Raw genomic sequence first — 24,010 nt, forward strand, 5'->3', positions numbered from 1 at the left:
CACTTGGAGCGCAAGTCCTTCTAGAAGAAGCAGTCACTGGTGTTGTTCAAGTCTGTGCCTCTTCATCAGTTCCTTCCATCCCATGGTGGGTCTCAGGGTTTCTAGGTCTTTTAGGCCTGGAGTTCTGGATCTTGCAGGTCTGGAAATCTCTATTCTTTTCTTTTTCTTGAGAAAATCCCCCTGGCTCCACTTCCTTCTCGTCCTTCAAACGACCAGATCACCTTTCTCCAGGAGGTTACAAATTTCAGGCAAACATCTCGATGCTTATATCTGAAACTATAATCAAAAGAAGAGGTTGCCCCCCTTTCCCCCACAAGCAGCTTTTCACATTCAAACATCAAAGTCACAGAAGTTTCATCTCAAAACATGTTAAAAATTATTTCTAAACATAATGTATTTAAAACATTTATTATACATTACAACTACATATCAATGCTAATAAAACATGTTTCATAAATCATAAAGAATCACCCCCCTTTTGATAGTAAACCTTTTTCTACAATGTGTTACTATCATAAAACTAATTCTAATTTGCATCAGCATTTGCTTGTGACTGAGCTACAGTCATGTTGCTGGTGCAGTGATATGTTTGACAAGGTGTGAATGACTTCTTTATTTCCTTCCAACAGTGCCAACTGGGTTTCTAAATTGCCTATTTTCTTAAGCAAACCACTATAGCCCATCTTTCTTTTGTGTGAAAAGTGACACTGTCTTGCCTTGTGTCCCATCTTTCCTCAAGCAAAACAAACAACTTCCTGATCTTCCTTTCTTTTCTCCAAACAGTGCCTTGCAATGTGACCATCCTTTCCACATGCATGACAGACAAAGCTTTGAAGAGGTCTCTCACTGTCTTGACAATGTCTAGCCATGTGACCAGCTTTTCCACATGCATAGCAAAGAATAACACCTTCTGAATTTATTCTTGCAAATCTCCTTGGTCTATGATGGAAACCATTAGACAATGTAGAACATTCTCTCTCGCCAAAGGCAGCAACTGGATGTCTAGATTTGGCAGCTTTCATTTGACTATTTGCATTAGCATTATTGTTGTAAAACTGTGTCATTTTAGCAATAATGTCATTATATTCAGAGAGTGGTGTAACTAGCATTGTCACAGCAGACCGGGTGAGTTTGTCACATTTGTTAATCAAGGCAGACTTGAAAGTGACATCATTCTTAGTAATATCAGGATTGCCACTGAAAGTCTTAAATGTCTCCAATAATCGTTCTGAGAATGCTGCTGGGTGTTCCCCTTTTCTCATTTGCATCTCAGATATCTTATCCCAATTAACTGACATCACACCTAGGACATCCAGCAGTGCCTGTTTCCTCTCTGACTTAGTAGCAGTTCTGTTCTTCACTTTCTGAGTTAATGCTCCAGACAAAGTGTCAGGCAAACACATTCTTAACAAAACGCATGCATCACCATCTGTTAAATTGTAAACTTCAGCATATTCCTCCAAGTTTTTTAGAAAATCTAATGGATCTTGTTTGGCAGGAACAAATTTCCCAATATTCTTGATCACAGCATCTAGTTCAGTTGGATTAAATCCTCGGACTATGGTAGAAGTCATTGGTTCTTCCCTTCCTTCTCTAGCAGGCGTAGTCGTAGTAGAATGAACTGGTGCCATCGGAAATCTAACTCTACAGTCAGAGTAGGGCTGGGCGATAAAACGATAACGATATGTATCGCGATAGACACGTAATCAATATCAATAAAAAATGCGTTCGATAAAACGTTCGATAATTATTTATTTATTTTTTTCGTTGGAAGAAACCAGCAAAGCAAGTTTGATTGCATGAACAAAGGCACTCACTCTCTAGTAACTAGATAAAACAGAAAAAGTCAGCTCGCCTGACTTAAAGTCTGACCGTAGTCAGACCAATGTCGTCTGCAGATTATGCAAGACCGTCGTCAGTTTTTCTGTTATTCGAGTGCTTATGCGCTGTTCTAGCTAGTTTCTCAGCGCATACATGTGAAGCTCACATGCACTAAAAGCCTGTCTACCAGCGCCTGAATACTAAGTTATCTTTCGAGTCTTATTTTGCTAATACTGTTATACACACAAGGTTTACATAAACTAGTCGGATATGTCTAAAGTGAAAGCAAACTTGAGAAAATTGAGAGAAAATCTGCTTGTCAAATGCGTGTATAATAGACGCGTCGCGCGCAGCTCTTAAAGAGACAGTAGTAATAGTAAACACGCTGCCGCTTGTCCTTAAAGGGATAGTTCACCCAAAAATAAAAATTATCTCATTATTTACGCACTCTAATGTTGTTCCAAACCTGTATTAATTGCCTTCTAATATTTTCTAATATTAATATTTTGAAGAATGTGGGTATCCAAACAGTAGCTGGTCCCCATTGACTTCCATAGGAGGAAAAATATACTATGGAAGTCACTGGGGTACATCAACTGTTTGGTTACCCACATTCTTCCAAATAACTTTTATTTTCAACAGAAGAAAGAAACTTATTCGAGTTTAAAACAACGTGAGAGAGTAAATTATGAAAATTAGAATTTTTAGGAGAACTATCCCTTTAATGTTAATAAAACAACAAAATGTAAAGAGAAAATCACTCACTGCTCTTGACTAATAACTTTATTAATAGCTTTAATAAGTATCAATGTATAATTTATAGAAAATAGAAAGAAATAGATTTATATAATTTATAGAAAGAAATCGTAATATTATATTTTTGCCATATCGCCCACCCCTTTATAAAGCATTTCTTACGTATTCTTTAATTTTGCACCTTAATGTTAAGAGATAATTGTTAAGTGTTCATTGTGATTTTAGACTTTTGAGTTTTCCATGGTCGTGTTGACATTTCTGCCTTTTTAACTGATGGGATTATAATCAGAGGTAGGTTAAGTTTAAAATAAAAAATCTTTAAATGTAATATATTTGTCTCCTGGACTGGTCCTTATTTTAAATATGTTATAAAAAAATTCAATAATTATCGATATCGACCGATATGAAACACTTATATCGTGATACAGTTTTCAGCCATATCGCCCAGCCCTAAGTCAGAGTATTGGCTACTGAATGACTGATAATCTTCTTCCTGCAAATCTGGCATTTCTGGAACTGGGTTACACAACGTGACACCTAACAATGTCTTACCAGGGTTTTTCTCAGTTGTGCCATTCTTTATCATAAACTGACAAGCCGCCTTCGCCTCCTCCAAATTGTTGGACAATGTTTCCACAGATGATTTAAGCATACTATTGTTAGTTCTAAGAAGTGCAATCTCATTCTGCATCTTGACCTTTTCTTCTTTCCATATCGTTTCACTAGCCAGGTAATTTTTTGTAGAAATTACCCCAACACTGAGTCGCTCATTTTCAGCCTCTAACTCATCTACTCTCCTCCTAGTTACTTTGTATGAAGCAAAAAGAGCTTGAAGCGCATTAGCAATTTTCCCATTTTTGTTCTTAGGCATTTTGGGATCATTTTCAAACTTAGAGATAGCCCACTTGTACGGTTTATCAACAATATTCTCTATTCCGTCAAACATTCCCTGAGAACCGTGTTTAGCGATGTATTTAACAATAATTTCTTCCATTTTCAAAAGTCTTATCGGGCTTTAAAATATCTCGTGATCTAATAGTTATTCACAAAGTCTGATTTAAATGACTACACGTTATCTAGTTCCTTTAAGATATCCGTTAGTCTAATTATTCACAGCTCCAGTACTTCGGACACAAATGATCAAAATAGCCACACTACCTGAGGCTTCTAAACTTAACCACAGCCACAATCCATTGGTCCTTAAATTTCGTTACGCAAAACAGTTAAGAAATGCAACACTGTCACAGTACGTCGGACAAAACCACACTATGTCTGGTTTTATGGTATATTCTTAAAACAACTTGGCCACAGTACGTCAGGCTTAAACAATATCAAAAAAATTAACACTGTCACAGTACGTCAGACACAACCACACTACGTCGGGTTTTTTATGTTATTTTCTTAAAACAGCTTGCTTATCAGTACTTCGGGTTCAAACTATATTTATGCCACAGTACGTCGGGCAAAGCCACACTGCTTCAGGGTTCTTTGTTTTAAACTTCACAAAGTCACGGCACATCAGACTCACTAGTCTAGCCTATGCTATAACACACAATAGTTGTGAAATAATTCTGTGACCACACTGCGTCGGGTCTATTCAATTACTTTAGAATTTCCTCAGAATTATTACAACTTCACAATCGGTTTCAAGTACATTAGAAACATATACATTTGTTTCAGTTACTTTAGAAACAACCAATCTAATATAACTCTGTCACCACTTCGGGTTTATTCAATTACTTTAGAATCTTAACAGAATTATAAGAGACCAACACCAAATTTCAGTTACTTTAGAAACTTTACACTTAAGCACTTTGTTTCAATTACTTTAGAAACAACAATTCCAATACAAGTCTGCTACCACACTGCTTCGGGCTTATTCAGTTACGTTAGAATCTTTAACAAAAATGTACGGAATAGGCTTAAAACTCCTCCTGCTAATACTGAATAAACCAAATTCGATCTCTTCTGTCCTTAATTTTTCTTTTCTAGATTTTTTTTTTAAACCGAGGAATTCCTTGACAAAAACAGCATAAATGAAAGAAAACAGCTTTTTCTTACCTTTTCCCTTTTTTGTTGGAAATCCGTCGATTCCTGGGTCTGGCTCGCCAATGTAAGAAAAAATGAAGTGGACGTCGAAGATCTCAAAAATGAAGTTTATTACAGCATAGCAGTGGCAAGGTACACAAAGCACCTTGGATTCAGCGGAGTCCCACAGAATGAATCTCATCCTCTCAGCTCAAACATTTATCCTCTATTTCGTTTGTCTTCCCCCTCTACATGTAAATGAAGCTCTGTTTTTAAGTGTAATTTAAGAATAACAGATTCGTCTTCCCTCTCAACATGAGGCTGAAACTCTGTCTTAAATGTAAATTGAGGATCTTTCCTCTGTGCCCACATCTTTGATGTTCTGTGAAATCAGAACAGCAAAAGGTTAAGGTGACAAGATCTATCTGTAGTGGTCACATCTTTGATCTTCTGTTAAAATAGAACAGGTTAAATGTTAAGGTGACAAGCTATTTGAAGTCCCTGTAATCAAGATGGTTATTGGTTGCCCTCTGTGATACTATTTACATATTACTGAGATTGGATGTAATTGTCTCTATATGATAATTAAGCTCTTTTAAGTGAAGGAACATTTTGATATATATATATTGGAGTGGAAGTTGTTGGGAACAGACCATAATTTCTTATACACACACACAATAAAAACAAAACGTTGTGCCTTTGTAAAATAAAGAATAACGGGGCGCGCTTTCTGCCGTCCGTTTCCTCTCCGCGAACTCGTTTGTTCAACTATGAAATTGGGTTCCTTTTTGTGACCGTTTTTTCTTCATTTTGTTAATCTGTTAATTTAAGTGACATATTTCATGTATAACCCTATTTATTCCTTTTACACATGTACACTTTTATTCTGTTTTTCTCCACTCACAAGCGCCGCAGTTGTTTTAGTTTAAACCACGCCCTCTCGTCTTTCATCTTGTATCCTGTATTGGGGCGTAAATCTATTTAATTACTTCAAGAACACAGCTGTTATCAGCACTTAAAATCTTTCTAGTCACTTTATTTCATCATTTTCACATTAACCACAGGGGAACAAACAAAGAGCTGAGGCCCCGATCACACAGAGCGGTTTGTCATTTAAAAACATGGAACGGGGGGGGGGGGGAAAAACTACAAAGATTACGGTTATAAACACGAGCTTCGGCTAATAGGAAACGAAGGAGGTGTTGCTGTAATTATAGTACTGATTTCAGTATAACTCAGTGTTGCATAACGCACCCTCACTTCAAAAGCATTATATTTGAATCTAGACCTCTATCTGGTGTAAGTGCAAAATTCCATTTAAGACTTGTGCTGGCTACTGTGTACAGGCCACCATTGGAATTTACAGACATTCTGAACTCTATTGGAATTAGGTAACATCAGGACTCACTCAATGTCGTAATCATTATATCTAATATTCTCACATGGAATCAATGTTGATTTCATCGCTCTGCGGACACCTCTGGGACAGGTGCTGGTCCTCCATCTGATCTTGATATGGCCCTGAAAGAAATGGGAAAAGGAAAGAAGGAGGACTGAGTACACAGGGAGCCGTGGCGACCGGAGTCGTCACGACACCCCCTCACCGTTGCCCAAGGACCCAGTCCCAAACGTATCGCCCACCGAACTTACCATGGGATGGAGAACTGAGTCCAGAGGGAGCTGTGGCGACCGGAGTCGTCACAACACCCCCACCGTCGCCCAAGGACTCAGACCCAAACGCATCGCCCACCCAAGGGTTTAGCCGATACCTGCCTGGGTTTGACGCGACTTCCCTGCAGCCAGACTCCTTGAGGCAACGGCTGGGACGGTGGGCGCCCACCGTCTCAATCATCAGCCCAAGAAATCAGACCATAGGCAGTTTCGCGGCAACCCCAGGTGGGGGTGTCGACAAAAAACCCATGGGTGGCTCTGCGCCCAGGTTCCTTCACCCAATGTCTTAACCGTCGCACTAAGGAATCAGCCGCAGTGAGCTGCAACACCCCTCAGGGAGTTGCCGAAAGGAACCAGTGTCAGTATTTGACAAAATATCTGGCTAAATCAAGTTGGAAAAGTATAAAATCTTACTTGCTCAGATATTCTGAGATGAAACAGTAGATCAGACTGGTAGCACTTGAACGAACTGTAAGCTGAAACACACACACACACACACACAGTGTTAAATGCTGTAGTGGGGACCAGTGTCACATACGTGCTTGACAAAATATCTGGCTAAATCAAGTTGGAAAAGTATAAAATCTTACTTGCTCAGATATTCGGAGATGAAACAGTAGATCAGACTGGTAGCACTTGAACGAACTGTAAGCTGAAACACACACACACACACACACACACACACACAGTGTTAAATGCTGTAGTGGGGACCAGTGTCACATACGTGCTTGACAAAATATCTGGCTAAATCAAGTTGGAAAAGTATAAAAACTTACTTGCTCAGATATTCGTAGATGAAACAGTAGATCAGACTGGTAGCACTTGAACGAACTGTAAGCTGAAACACACACACACACACACACACAGTGTTAAATGCTGTAGTGGGGACCAGTGTCACATACGTGCTTGACAAAATATCTGGCTAAATCAAGTTGGAAAAGTATAAAAACTTACTTGCTCAGATATTCGGAGATGAAACAGTAGATCAGACTGGTAGCACTTGAACGAACTGTAAGCTGAAACACACACACAGACACACAGTGTTAAATGCTGTAGCGGGGACCAGTGTCACACACGTATTTGACAAAATATCTGGCTAAATCAAGTTGGAAAAGTATAAAAACTTACTTGCTCAGATATTCGGAGATGAAACAGTAGATCAGACTGGTAGCACTTGAACGAACTGTAAGCTGAAACACACACACACACAGTGTTAAATGCTGTAGCGGGGACCAGTGTCAGTATTTGACAAAATATCTGGCTAAATCAAGTTGGAAAAGTATAAAATCTTACTTGCTCAGATATTCGTAGATGAAACAGTAGATCAGACTGGTAGCACTTGAACGAACTGTAAGCTGAAACACACACACAGTGTTAAATGCTGTAGCGGGGACCAGTGTCAGTATTTGACAAAATATCTGGCTAAATCAAGTTGGAAAAGTATAAAATCATACTTACTCAGATATTCGGAGATGAAACAGTAGATCAGACTGGTAGCACTTGAACGAACTGTAAGCTGAAACACACATACACACACACAGTGTTAAATGCTGTAGTGGGGACCAGTGTCAGTATTTGACAAAATATCTGGCTAAATCAAGTTGGAAAAGTATAAAATCTTACTTGCTCAGATATTCGGAGATGAAACAGTAGATCAGACTGGTAGCACTTGAACGAACTGTAAGCTGAAACACACACACACACACAGTGTTAAATGCTGTAGCGGGGACCAGTGTCACACACGTATTTGACAAAATATCTGGCTAAATCAAGTTGGAAAAGTATAAAATCTTACTTACTCAGATATTCGGAGATGATAACTGATGATGATCTACTGATGATAACAGTAGATCAGACTGGTAGCACTTGAACGAACTGTAAGCTGAAACACACACACACACACAGTGTTAAATGCTGTAGCGGGGACCAGTGTCAGTATTTGACAAAATATCTGGCTAAATCAAGTTGGAAAAGTATAAAATCTTACTTGCTCAGATATTCGGAGATGAAACAGTAGATCACACTGGTAGCACTTGAACGAACTGTAAGCTGAAACACACACACACAGTGTTAAATGCTGTAGCGGGGACCAGTGTCACATACGTGCTTGACAAAATATCTGGCTAAATCAAGTGGGAGATGATAACGGAGATGATAACTGATGATGATCTACTGATGATAACAGTAGATCAGACTGGTAGCACTTGAACGAACTGTAAGCTGAAACACACACACACAGTGTTAAATGCTGTAGCGGGGACCAGTGTCAGTATTTGACAAAATATCTGGCTAAATCAAGTTGGAAAAGTATAAAATCTTACTTGCTCAGATATTCGGAGATGAAACAGTAGATCAGACTGGTAGCACTTGAACGAACTGTAAGCTGAAACACACACACAGACACACAGTGTTAAATGCTGTAGCGGGGACCAGTGTCAGTATTTGACAAAATATCTGGCTAAATCAAGTTGGAAAAGTATAAAATCTTACTTGCTCAGATATTCGGAGATGAAACAGTAGATCAGACTGGTAGCACTTGAACGAACTGTAAGCTGAAACACACACACAGACACACAGTGTTAAATGCTGTAGCGGGGACCAGTGTCAGTATTTGACAAAATATCTGGCTAAATCAAGTTGGAAAAGTATAAAATCTTACTTACTCAGATATTCGGAGATGAAACAGTAGATCAGACTGGTAGCACTTGAACGAACTGTAAGCTGAAACACACACACACACACACAGTGTTAAATGCTGTAGCGGGGACCAGTGTCACACACGTATTTGACAAAATATCTGGCTAAATCGAGTTGGAAAAGTATAAAATCTTACTTACTCAGATATTCGGAGATGAAACAGTAGATCAGACTGGTAGCACTTGAACGAACTGTAAGCTGAAACACACACACACACAGTGTTAAATGCTCTAGCGGGGACCAGTGTCAGTATTTGACAAAATATCTGGCTAAATCAAGTTGGAAAAGTATAAAATCTTACTTGCTCAGATATTCGGAGATGAAACAGTAGATCAGACTGGTAGCACTTGAACGAACTGTAAGCTGAAACACACACACACAGTGTTAAATGCTGTAGCGGGGACCAGTGTCAGTATTTGACAAAATATCTGGCTAAATCAAGTTGGAAAAGTATAAAATCTTACTTGCTCAGATATTCGTAGATGAAACAGTAGATCAGACTGGTAGCACTTGAACGAACTGTAAGCTGAAACACACACACAGTGTTAAATGCAGTAGCGGGGACCAGTGTCACACACGTGTTTGACAAAATATCTGGCTAAATCAAGTTGGAAAAGTATAAAAACTTACTTGCTCAGATATTCGGAGATGAAACAGTAGATCAGACTGGTAGCACTTGAACGAACTGTAAGCTGAAACACACACACAGACACACAGTGTTAAATGCTGTAGCGGGGACCAGTGTCAGTATTTGACAAAATATCTGGCTAAATCAAGTTGGAAAAGTATAAAATCTTACTTACTCAGATATTCGGAGATGAAACAGTAGATCAGACTGGTAGCACTTGAACGAACTGTAAGCTGAAACACACACACACACAGTGTTAAATGCTGTAGCGGGGACCAGTGTCACACACGTATTTGACAAAATATCTGGCTAAATCAAGTTGGAAAAGTATAAAATCTTACTTGCTCAGATATTCGGAGATGAAACAGTAGATCAGACTGGTAGCACTTGAACGAACTGTAAGCTGAAACACACACACACACAGTGTTAAATGCTGTAGCGGGGACCAGTGTCACACACGTATTTGACAAAATATCTGGCTAAATCAAGTTGGAAAAGTATAAAATCTTACTTGCTCAGATATTCGGAGATGAAACAGTAGATCAGACTGGTAGCACTTGAACGAACTGTAAGATGAAACACACACACACACACACACACACACACACAGTGTTAAATGCTGTAGTGGGGACCAGTGTCAGTATTTGACAAAATATCTGGCTAAATCAAGTTGGAGAAGTATAAAATCTTACTTGCTCAGATATTCGGAGATGAAACAGTAGATCAGACTGGTAGCACTTGAACGAACTGTAAGCTGAAACACACACACACACACAGTGTTAAATGCTGTAGCAGGGACCAGTGTCAGTATTTGACCAAATATCTGGCTAAATCAAGTTGGAAAAGTATAAAATCTTACTTGCTCAGATATTCGGAGATGAAACAGTAGATCAGACTGGTAGCACTTGAACGAACTGTAAGCTGAAACACACACACACAGTGTTAAATGCTGTAGCGGGGACCAGTGTCAGTATTTGACAAAATATCTGGCTAAATCAAGTTGGAAAAGTATAAAATCTTACTTGCTCAGATATTCGGAGATGAAACAGTAGATCATACTGGTAGCACTTGAACGAACTGTAAGCTGAAACACACACACACACACAGTGTTAAATGCTGTAGCGGGGACCAGTGTCAGTATTTGACAAAATATCTGGCTAAATCAAGTTGGAAAAGTATAAAATCTTACTTGCTCAGATATTCGGAGATGAAACAGTAGATCAGACTGGTAGCACTTGAACGAACTGTAAGCTGAAACACACACACACACACACACACACACACACACACACACACACACACACACACAGTGTTAAATGCTGTAGCGGGGACCAGTGTCAGTATTTGACAAAATATCTGGCTAAATCAAGTTGGAAAAGTATAAAATCTTACTTGAACGAACTGTAAGCTAAAACACACACACATACACAGTGTTAAATGCAGTAGCGGGGACCAGTGTCAGTATATGACAAAATATCTGGCTAAATCAAGTTGGAAAAGTATAAAATCTTACTTGCTCAGATATTCGGAGATGAAACAGTAGATCAGACTGGTAGCACTTGAACGAACTGTAAGCTGAAACACACACACAGTGTTAAATGCTGTAGCGGGGACCAGTGTCAGTATTTGACAAAATATCTGGCTAAATCAAGTTGGAAAAGTATAAAATCTTACTTGCTCAGATATTCGGAGATGAAACAGTAGATCAGACTGGTAGCACTTGAACGAACTGTAAGCTGAAACACACACACAGACACACAGTGTTAAATGCTGTAGCGGGGACCAGTGTCAGTATTTGACAAAATATCTGGCTAAATCAAGTTGGAAAAGTATAAAATCTTACTTGCTCAGATATTCGGAGATGAAAAAGTAGATCAGACTGGTAGCACTTGAAAGAACTGTAAGCTGAAACACACACACACACACACACACACAGTGTTAAATGCTGTAGCGGGGACCAGTGTCAGTATTTGACAAAATATCTGGCTAAATCAAGTTGGAAAAGTATAAAATCTTACTTACTCAGATATTCGGAGATGAAACAGTAGATCAGACTGGTAGCACTTGAACGAACTGTAAGCTGAAACACACACACACACACACACACACACACAGTGTTAAATGCTGTAGTGGGGACCAGTGTCACACACGTGCTTGACAAAATATCTGGCTAAATCAAGTTGGAAAAGTATAAAATCTTACTTACTCAGATATTCGGAGATGAAACAGTAGATCAGACTGGTAGCACTTGAACGAACTGTAAGCTGAAACACACACACACACACAAGTGTTAAATGCTGTAGCGGGGACCAGTGTCACACACGTGTTTGACAAAATATCTGGCTAAATCAAGTTGGAAAAGTATAAAATCTTACTTGCTCAGATATTCGGAGATGAAACAGTAGATCAGACTGGTAGCACTTGAACGAACTGTAAGCTGAAACACACACACACACACAGTGTTAAATGCTGTAGCGGGGACCAGTGTCACACACGTGTTTGACAAAATATCTGGCTAAATCAAGTTGGAAAAGTATAAAATCTTACTTGCTCAGATATTCGGAGATGAAACAGTAGATCAGACTGGTAGCACTTGAACGAACTGTAAGCTGAAACACACACACACACACAGTGTTAAATGCTGTAGCGGGGACCAGTGTCAGTATTTGACAAAATATCTGGCTAAATCAAGTTGGAAAAGTATAAAATCTTACTTACTCAGATATTCGGAGATGAAACAGTAGATCAGACTGGTAGCACTTGAACGAACTGTAAGCTGAAACACACACACACACAGTGTTAAATGCTGTAGCGGGGACCAGTGTCAGTATTTGACAAAATATCTGGCTAAATCAAGTTGGAAAAATATAAAATCTTACTTGCTCAGATATTCGGAGATGAAACAGTAGATCAGACTGGTAGCACTTGAACGAACTGTAAGCTGAAACACACACACAGTGTTAAATGCTGTAGCGGGGACCAGTGTTAGTATTTGACAAAATATCTGGCTAAATCAAGTTGGAAAAGTATAAAATCTTACTTGCTCAGATATTCGGAGATGAAAAAGTAGATCAGACTGGTAGCACTTGAACGAACTGTAAGCTGAAACACACACACACACACACACACAGTGTTAAATGCTGTAGCGGGGACCAGTGTCACACACGTATTTGACAAAATATCTGGCTAAATCAAGTTGGAAAAGTATAAAATCTTACTTACTCAGATATTCGGAGATGAAACAGTAGATCAGACTGGTAGCACTTGAACGAACTGTAAGCTGAAACACACACAGTGTTAAATGCTGTAGCGGGGACCAGTGTCACACACGTATTTGACAAAATATCTGGCTAAATCAAGTTGGAAAAGTATAAAGTCTTACTTGCTCAGATATTCGGAGATGAAACAGTAGATCAGACTGGTAGCACTTGAACGAACTGTAAGCTGAAACACACACACACACACACACAGTGTTAAATGCTGTAGCGGGGACCAGTGTCAGTATTTGACAAAATATCTGGCTAAATCAAGTTGGAAAAGTATAAAATCTTACTTGCTCAGATATTCGGAGATGAAACAGTAGATCAGACTGGTAGCACTTGAACGAACTGTAAGCTGAAACACACACACAGACACACAGTGTTAAATGCTGTAGCGGGGACCAGTGTCAGTATTTGACAAAATATCTGGCTAAATCAAGTTGGAAAAGTATAAAATCTTACTTACTCAGATATTCGGAGATGAAACAGTAGATCAGACTGGTAGCACTTGAACGAACTGTAAGCTGAAACACACACACACACACACACACACACACACACACACACACAGTGTTAAATGCTGTAGTGGGGACCAGTGTCACACACGTGCTTGACAAAATATCTGGCTAAATCAAGTTGGAAAAGTATAAAATCTTACTTACTCAGATATTCGGAGATGAAACAGTAGATCGGACTGGTAGCACTTGAACGAACTGTAAGCTGAAACACACACACACACACAGTGTTAAATGCTGTAGCGGGGACCAGTGTCACACACGTGTTTGACAAAATATCTGGCTAAATCAAGTTGGAAAAGTATAAAATCTTACTTGCTCAGATATTCGGAGATGAAACAGTAGATCAGACTGGTAGCACTTGAACGAACTGTAAGCTGAAACACACACACACACACACAGTGTTAAATGCTGTAGCGGGGACCAGTGTCAGTATTTGACAAAATATCTGGCTAAATCAAGTTGGAAAAGTATAAAATCTTACTTACTCAGATATTCGGAGATGAAACAGTAGATCAGACTGGTAGCACTTGAACGAACTGTAAGCTGAAACACACACACACACAGTGTTAAATGCTGTAGCGGGGACCAGTGTCAGTATTTGACAAAATATCTGGCTAAATCAAGTTGGAAAAATATAAAATCTTACTTGCTCAGATATTCGGAGATGAAACAGTAGATCAGACTGGTAGCACTTGAACGAACTGTAAGCTGAAACACACACACAGTGTTAAATGCTGTAGCGGGGACCAGTGTCAGTATTTGACAAAATATCTGGCTAAATCAAGTTGGAAAAGTATAAAATCTTACTTGCTCAGATATTCGGAGATGAAACAGTAGATCAGACTGGTAGCACTTGAACGAACTGTAAGCTGAAACACACACACACACACAGTGTTAAATGCTGTAGCGGGGACCAGTGTCACACACGTATTTGACAAAATATCTGGCTAAATCAAGTTGGAAAAGTATAAAATCTTACTTACTCAGATATTCGGAGATGAAACAGTAGATCAGACTGGTAGCACTTGAACGAACTGTAAGCTGAAACACACACAGTGTTAAATGCTGTAGCGGGGACCAGTGTCACACACGTATTTGACAAAATATCTGGCTAAATCAAGTTGGAAAAGTATAAAATCTTACTTGCTCAGATATTCGGAGATGAAACAGTAGATCAGACTGGTAGCACTTGAACGAACTGTAAGCTGAAACACACACACACACAGTGTTAAATGCTGTAGCGGGGACCAGTGTCAGTATTTGACAAAATATCTGGCTAAATCAAGTTGGAAAAATATAAAATCTTACTTGCTCAGATATTCGGAGATGAAACAGTAGATCAGACTGGTAGCACTTGAACGAACTGTAAGCTGAAACACACACACAGTGTTAAATGCTGTAGCGGGGACCAGTGTCAGTATTTGACAAAATATCTGGCTAAATCAAGTTGGAAAAGTATAAAATCTTACTTGCTCAGATATTCGGAGATGAAACAGTAGATCAGACTGGTAGCACTTGAACGAACTGTAAGCTGAAACACACACACAGACACAGTGTTAAATGCTGTAGCGGGGACCAGTGTCAGTATTTGACAAAATATCTGGCTAAATCAAGTTGGAAAAGTATAAAATCTTACTTACTCAGATATTCGGAGATGAAACAGTAGATCAGACTGGTAGCACTTGAACGAACTGTAAGCTGAAACACACACACAGACACACAGTGTTAAATGCTGTAGCGGGGACCAGTGTCAGTATTTGACAAAATATCTGGCTAAATCAAGTTGGAAAAGTATAAAATCTTACTTACTCAGATATTCGGAGATGAAACAGTAGATCAGACTGGTAGCACTTGAACGAACTGTAAGCTGAAACACACACACACACACAGTGTTAAATGCTTTAGCGGGGACCAGTGTCAGTATTTGACAAAATATCTGGCTAAATCAAGTTGGAAAAGTATAAAATCTTACTTGCTCAGATATTCGGAGATGAAACAGTAGATCAGACTGGTAGCACTTGAACGAACTGTAAGCTGAAACACACACACACACAGTGTTAAATGCTGTAGCGGGGACCAGTGTCACACACGTATTTGACAAAATATCTGGCTAAATCAAGTTGGAAAAGTATAAAATCTTACTTGCTCAGATATTCGGAGATGAAACAGTAGATCAGACTGGTAGCACTTGAACGAACTGTAAGATGAAACACACACACACACACACACACACACACACAGTGTTAAATGCTGTAGTGGGGACCAGTGTCAGTATTTGACAAAATATCTGGCTAAATCAAGTTGGAGAAGTATAAAATCTTACTTGCTCAGATATTCGGAGATGAAACAGTAGATCAGACTGGTAGCACTTGAACGAACTGTAAGCTGAAACACACACACACACACAGTGTTAAATGCTGTAGCAGGGACCAGTGTCAGTATTTGACCAAATATCTGGCTAAATCAAGTTGGAAAAGTATAAAATCTTACTTGCTCAGATATTCGGAGATGAAACAGTAGATCAGACTGGTAGCACTTGAACGAACTGTAAGCTGAAACACACACACACAGTGTTAAATGCTGTAGCGGGGACCAGTGTCAGTATTTGACAAAATATCTGGCTAAATCAAGTTGGAAAAGTATAAAATCTTACTTGCTCAGATATTCGGAGATGAAACAGTAGATCAGACTGGTAGCACTTGAACGAACTGTAAGCTGAAACACACACACACACACAGTGTTAAATGCTGTAGCGGGGACCAGTGTCAGTATTTGACAAAATATCTGGCTAAATCAAGTTGGAAAAGTATAAAATCTTACTTGCTCAGATATTCGGAGATGAAACAGTAGATCAGACTGGTAGCACTTGAACGAACTGTAAGCTGAAACACACACACACACACACACACACACACACACACACACACACACACACACAGTGTTAAATGCTGTAGCGGGGACCAGTGTCAGTATTTGACAAAATATCTGGCTAAATCAAGTTGGAAAAGTATAAAATCTTACTTGCTCAGATATTCGGAGATGAAACAGTAGATCAGACTGGTAGCACTTGAACGAACTGTAAGCTGAAACACACACACACACACACAGTGTTAAATGCTGTAGCGGGGACCAGTGTCAGTATTTGACAAAATATCTGGCTAAATCAAGTTGGAAAAGTATAAAATCTTACTTGAACGAACTGTAAGCTAAAACACACACACATACACAGTGTTAAATGCAGTAGCGGGGACCAGTGTCAGTATATGACAAAATATCTGGCTAAATCAAGTTGGAAAAGTATAAAATCTTACTTGCTCAGATATTCGGAGATGAAACAGTAGATCAGACTGGTAGCACTTGAACGAACTGTAAGCTGAAACACACACACAGTGTTAAATGCTGTAGCGGGGACCAGTGTCAGTATTTGACAAAATATCTGGCTAAATCAAGTTGGAAAAGTATAAAATCTTACTTGCTCAGATATTCGGAGATGAAACAGTAGATCAGACTGGTAGCACTTGAACGAACTGTAAGCTGAAACACACACACAGACACACAGTGTTAAATGCTGTAGCGGGGACCAGTGTCAGTATTTGACAAAATATCTGGCTAAATCAAGTTGGAAAAGTATAAAATCTTACTTGCTCAGATATTCGGAGATGAAAAAGTAGATCAGACTGGTAGCACTTGAAAGAACTGTAAGCTGAAACACACACACACACAGTGTTAAATGCTGTAGCGGGGACCAGTGTCAGTATTTGACAAAATATCTGGCTAAATCAAGTTGGAAAAGTATAAAATCTTACTTACTCAGATATTCGGAGATGAAACAGTAGATCAGACTGGTAGCACTTGAACGAACTGTAAGCTGAAACACACACACACACACACACACACACACACAGTGTTAAATGCTGTAGTGGGGACCAGTGTCACACACGTGCTTGACAAAATATCTGGCTAAATCAAGTTGGAAAAGTATAAAATCTTACTTACTCAGATATTCGGAGATGAAACAGTAGATCAGACTGGTAGCACTTGAACGAACTGTAAGCTGAAACACACACACACACACAAGTGTTAAATGCTGTAGCGGGGACCAGTGTCACACACGTGTTTGACAAAATATCTGGCTAAATCAAGTTGGAAAAGTATAAAATCTTACTTGCTCAGATATTCGGAGATGAAACAGTAGATCAGACTGGTAGCACTTGAACGAACTGTAAGCTGAAACACACACACACACACAGTGTTAAATGCTGTAGCGGGGACCAGTGTCAGTATTTGACAAAATATCTGGCTCAATCAAGTTGGAAAAGTATAAAATCTTACTTACTCAGATATTCGGAGATGAAACAGTAGATCAGACTGGTAGCACTTGAACGAACTGTAAGCTGAAACACACACACACACAGTGTTAAATGCTGTAGCGGGGACCAGTGTCAGTATTTGACAAAATATCTGGCTAAATCAAGTTGGAAAAATATAAAATCTTACTTGCTCAGATATTCGGAGATGAAACAGTAGATCAGACTGGTAGCACTTGAACGAACTGTAAGCTGAAACACACACACAGTGTTAAATGCTGTAGCGGGGACCAGTGTTAGTATTTGACAAAATATCTGGCTAAATCAAGTTGGAAAAGTATAAAATCTTACTTGCTCAGATATTCGGAGATGAAAAAGTAGATCAGACTGGTAGCACTTGAACGAACTGTAAGCTGAAACACACACACACACACACACACAGTGTTAAATGCTGTAGCGGGGACCAGTGTCACACACGTATTTGACAAAATATCTGGCTAAATCAAGTTGGAAAAGTATAAAATCTTACTTACTCAGATATTCGGAGATGAAACAGTAGATCAGACTGGTAGCACTTGAACGAACTGTAAGCTGAAACACACACAGTGTTAAATGCTGTAGCGGGGACCAGTGTCACACACGTATTTGACAAAATATCTGGCTAAATCAAGTTGGAAAAGTATAAAGTCTTACTTGCTCAGATATTCGGAGATGAAACAGTAGATCAGACTGGTAGCACTTGAACGAACTGTAAGCTGAAACACACACACACACACACACACACAGTGTTAAATGCTGTAGCGGGGACCAGTGTCAGTATTTGACAAAATATCTGGCTAAATCAAGTTGGAAAAGTATAAAATCTTACTTGCTCAGATATTCGGAGATGAAACAGTAGATCAGACTGGTAGCACTTGAACGAACTGTAAGCTGAAACACACACACAGACACACAGTGTTAAATGCTGTAGCGGGGACCAGTGTCAGTATTTGACAAAATATCTGGCTAAATCAAGTTGGAAAAGTATAAAATCTTACTTACTCAGATATTCGGAGATGAAACAGTAGATCAGACTGGTAGCACTTGAACGAACTGTAAGCTGAAACACACACACACACACACACACACACACACACACACACAGTGTTAAATGCTGTAGTGGGGACCAGTGTCACACACGTGCTTGACAAAATATCTGGCTAAATCAAGTTGGAAAAGTATAAAATCTTACTTACTCAGATATTCGGAGATGAAACAGTAGATCAGACTGGTAGCACTTGAACGAACTGTAAGCTGAAACACACACACACACACAGTGTTAAATGCTGTAGCGGGGACCAGTGTCACACACGTGTTTGACAAAATATCTGGCTAAATCAAGTTGGAAAAGTATAAAATCTTACTTGCTCAGATATTCGGAGATGAAACAGTAGATCAGACTGGTAGCACTTGAACGAACTGTAAGCTGAAACACACACACACACACACAGTGTTAAATGCTGTAGCGGGGACCAGTGTCAGTATTTGACAAAATATCTGGCTAAATCAAGTTGGAAAAGTATAAAATCTTACTTACTCAGATATTCGGAGATGAAACAGTAGATCAGACTGGTAGCACTTGAACGAACTGTAAGCTGAAACACACACACACACAGTGTTAAATGCTGTAGCGGGGACCAGTGTCAGTATTTGACAAAATATCTGGCTAAATCAAGTTGGAAAAATATAAAATCTTACTTGCTCAGATATTCGGAGATGAAACAGTAGATCAGACTGGTAGCACTTGAACGAACTGTAAGCTGAAACACACACACAGTGTTAAATGCTGTAGCGGGGACCAGTGTCAGTATTTGACAAAATATCTGGCTAAATCAAGTTGGAAAAGTATAAAATCTTACTTGCTCAGATATTCGGAGATGAAACAGTAGATCAGACTGGTAGCACTTGAACGAACTGTAAGCTGAAACACACACACACACACACAGTGTTAAATGCTGTAGCGGGGACCAGTGTCACACACGTATTTGACAAAATATCTGGCTAAATCAAGTTGGAAAAGTATAAAATCTTACTTACTCAGATATTCGGAGATGAAACAGTAGATCAGACTGGTAGCACTTGAACGAACTGTAAGCTGAAACACACACAGTGTTAAATGCTGTAGCGGGGACCAGTGTCACACACGTATTTGACAAAATATCTGGCTAAATCAAGTTGGAAAAGTATAAAATCTTACTTGCTCAGATATTCGGAGATGAAACAGTAGATCAGACTGGTAGCACTTGAACGAACTGTAAGCTGAAACACACACACACACAGTGTTAAATGCTGTAGCGGGGACCAGTGTCAGTATTTGACAAAATATCTGGCTAAATCAAGTTGGAAAAATATAAAATCTTACTTGCTCAGATATTCGGAGATGAAACAGTAGATCAGACTGGTAGCACTTGAACGAACTGTAAGCTGAAACACACACACAGTGTTAAATGCTGTAGCGGGGACCAGTGTCAGTATTTGACAAAATATCTGGCTAAATCAAGTTGGAAAAGTATAAAATCTTACTTGCTCAGATATTCGGAGATGAAACAGTAGATCAGACTGGTAGCACTTGAACGAACTGTAAGCTGAAACACACACACAGACACAGTGTTAAATGCTGTAGCGGGGACCAGTGTCAGTATTTGACAAAATATCTGGCTAAATCAAGTTGGAAAAGTATAAAATCTTACTTACTCAGATATTCGGAGATGAAACAGTAGATCAGACTGGTAGCACTTGAACGAACTGTAAGCTGAAACACACACACAGACACACAGTGTTAAATGCTGTAGCGGGGACCAGTGTCAGTATTTGACAAAATATCTGGCTAAATCAAGTTGGAAAAGTATAAAATCTTACTTACTCAGATATTCGGAGATGAAACAGTAGATCAGACTGGTAGCACTTGAACGAACTGTAAGCTGAAACACACACACACACACACACACACACACAGTGTTAAATGCTGTAGTGGGGACCAGTGTCACACACGTGCTTGACAAAATATCTGGCTAAATCAAGTTGGAAAAGTATAAAATCTTACTTACTCAGATATTCGGAGATGAAACAGTAGATCAGACTGGTAGCACTTGAACGAACTGTAAGCTGAAACACACACACACACACAGTGTTAAATGCTTTAGCGGGGACCAGTGTCACACACGTGTTTGACAAAATATCTGGCTAAATCAAGTTGGAAAAGTATAAAATCTTACTTGCTCAGATATTCGGAGATGAAACAGTAGATCAGACTGGTAGCACTTGAACGAACTGTAAGCTGAAACACACACACACACAGTGTTAAATGCTGTAGCGGGGACCAGTGTCAGTATTTGACAAAATATCTGGCTAAATCAAGTTGGAAAAGTATAAAATCTTACTTGCTCAGATATTCGGAGATGAAACAGTAGATCAGACTGGTAGCACTTGAACGAACTGTAAGCTGAAACACACACACACACAGTGTTAAATGCTGTAGCGGGGACCAGTGTCAGTATTTGACAAAATATCTGGCTAAATCAAGTTGGAAAAGTATAAAATCTTACTTACTCAGATATTCTGAGATGAAACAGTAGATCAGACTGGTAGCACTTGAACGAACTGTAAGCTGAAACACACACACACACAGTGTTAAATGCTGTAGTGGGGACCAGTGTCACACACGTATTTGACAAAATATCTGGCTAAATCAAGTTGGAAAAGTATAAAATCTTACTTGCTCAGATATTCGGAGATGAAACAGTAGATCAGACTGGTAGCACTTGAACGAACTGTAAGCTGAAACACACACAGTGTTAAATGCTGTAGCGGGGACCAGTGTCACACACGTATTTGACAAAATATCTGGCTAAATCAAGTTGGAAAAGTATAAAGTCTTACTTGCTCAGATATTCGGAGATGAAACAGTAGATCAGACTGGTAGCACTTGAACGAACTGTAAGCTGAACACACACACACACACACACACACACACACACACACACACACACAGTGTTAAATGCTGTAGCGGGGACCAGTGTCAGTATTTGACAAAATATCTGGCTAAATCAAGTTGGAAAAGTATAAAATCTTACTTGCTCAGATATTCGGAGATGAAACAGTAGATCAGACTGGTAGCACTTGAACGAACTGTAAGCTGAAACACACACACAGACACACAGTGTTAAATGCTGTAGCGGGGACCAGTGTCAGTATTTGACAAAATATCTGGCTAAATCAAGTTGGAAAAGTATAAAATCTTACTTACTCAGATATTCGGAGATGAAACAGTAGATCAGACTGGTAGCACTTGAACAAACTGTAAGCTGAAACACACACACACACACACACACACACACACACACACACACAGTGTTAAATGCTGTAGTGGGGACCAGTGTCACACACGTGCTTGACAAAATATCTGGCTAAATCAAGTTGGAAAAGTATAAAATCTTACTTACTCAGATATTCGGAGATGAAACAGTAGATCAGACTGGTAGCACTTGAACGAACTGTAAGCTGAAACACACACACACACACAGTGTTAAATGCTGTAGCGGGGACCAGTGTCACACACGTGTTTGACAAAATATCTGGCTAAATCAAGTTGGAAAAGTATAAAATCTTACTTGCTCAGATATTCGGAGATGAAACAGTAGATCAGACTGGTAGCACTTGAACGAACTGTAAGCTGAAACACACACACACACAGTGTTAAATGCTGTAGCGGGGACCAGTGTCAGTATTTGACAAAATATCTGGCTAAATCAAGTTGGAAAAGTATAAAATCTTACTTACTCAGATATTCTGAGATGAAACAGTAGATCAGACTGGTAGCACTTGAACGAACTGTAAGCTGAAACACACACACACACAGTGTTAAATGCTGTAGCGGGGACCAGTGTCAGTATTTGACAAAATATCTGGCTAAATCAAGTTGGAAAAGTATAAAATCTTACTTACTCAGATATTCTGAGATGAAACAGTAGATCAGACTGGTAGCACTTGAACGAACTGTAAGCTGAAACACACACACACACACACACACACACAGTGTTAAATGCTGTAGTGGGGACCAGTGTCAGTATTTGACAAAATATCTGGCTAAATCAAGTTGGAAAAGTATAAAATCTTACTTACTCAGATATTCTGAGATGAAACAGTAGATCAGACTGGTAGCACTTGAACGAACTGTAAGCTAAAACACACACACACACACACACACACACACACACACACACACAATGCACAGGTCAAATAGACAATATATTCAGTCTGTCCAAAGGTTGACAACACAGTATCCCACCGGTCACAATTGTGACCGATCATATAACACACTTTTTCACACACTTTTCCATGAACATTTCTAAAAATTATGATTGATTGTTTCAAAGGGATACTAATGACACATGATTTGGATATTTTTGTGTCTGGGAAAAATTTGGGATTAAACGGGTTAATGTTACAGGCCCCGCGCAGAAGGCCAGGTAACGTTAGAGAGACAGTTCTGCAAAATAAGTGCATCTGATCTTTATATGTATAACTTAAACCAAACACAAATAAAAGTAAACTCATAATGAACACTATAACCTTATAACTGGAGTCAATTTGAATCGAATTAAACGCATTTCACAATCACCTCGAGTGTTACAGCGTTCAGAAAATGGCGGACAGTCTGCATAGACCTATATTCAACATATTCACAACCCCGAACATCATTAACGTTACCCGAAATATCTGCGGTATGAACATATACATTTACATTACAGATCTCGTGTGCATATTATCAAGTTGTTGTAACAATAGTACCTGCAAAATAACAGGAGTCGGTCAAATGAAACCGGAGACACCGCGTCACGTCATCCTCAGCAGATGCGAGGGCGCAGGCGCACACAGAGTCCTGCTTTCAGTTTCAAAATAGTCCCGGTTTCTCACCACAAAAGACTATATTCTTACACTAATCCTGTAATGATTTACTTTCAAGTCCCACATCTCCGCATGAATAAAAATAAACTTTTGCTTAATGTATAACACCTAACAAAAATGTAATGCAGACCAAATAAGCAGACTATCCGTGCTGATAACAGCTAAATGGCTAACGTTAGCTACGGTGTTAGCCAAACAACCAACTAGCCTCGACATCGACAATATACAGATAGTAATTCAATAGGTAACGCAACACAGACAATGTGAATTAGAGATGTAGCGTACACATACCTTTTATTATTTGTTTGCCTCGCTGGATGATCAGTCAGGTTCTCTGCTGTGACGAGCGCTCGGTGTGTGGACTCTGGTGACGATATG

This window comes from Leuciscus leuciscus (assembly GCF_965113295.1).
Source record: "Leuciscus leuciscus genome assembly, chromosome: 15".
Classification (NCBI taxonomy): domain Eukaryota; kingdom Metazoa; phylum Chordata; class Actinopteri; order Cypriniformes; family Leuciscidae; genus Leuciscus; species Leuciscus leuciscus.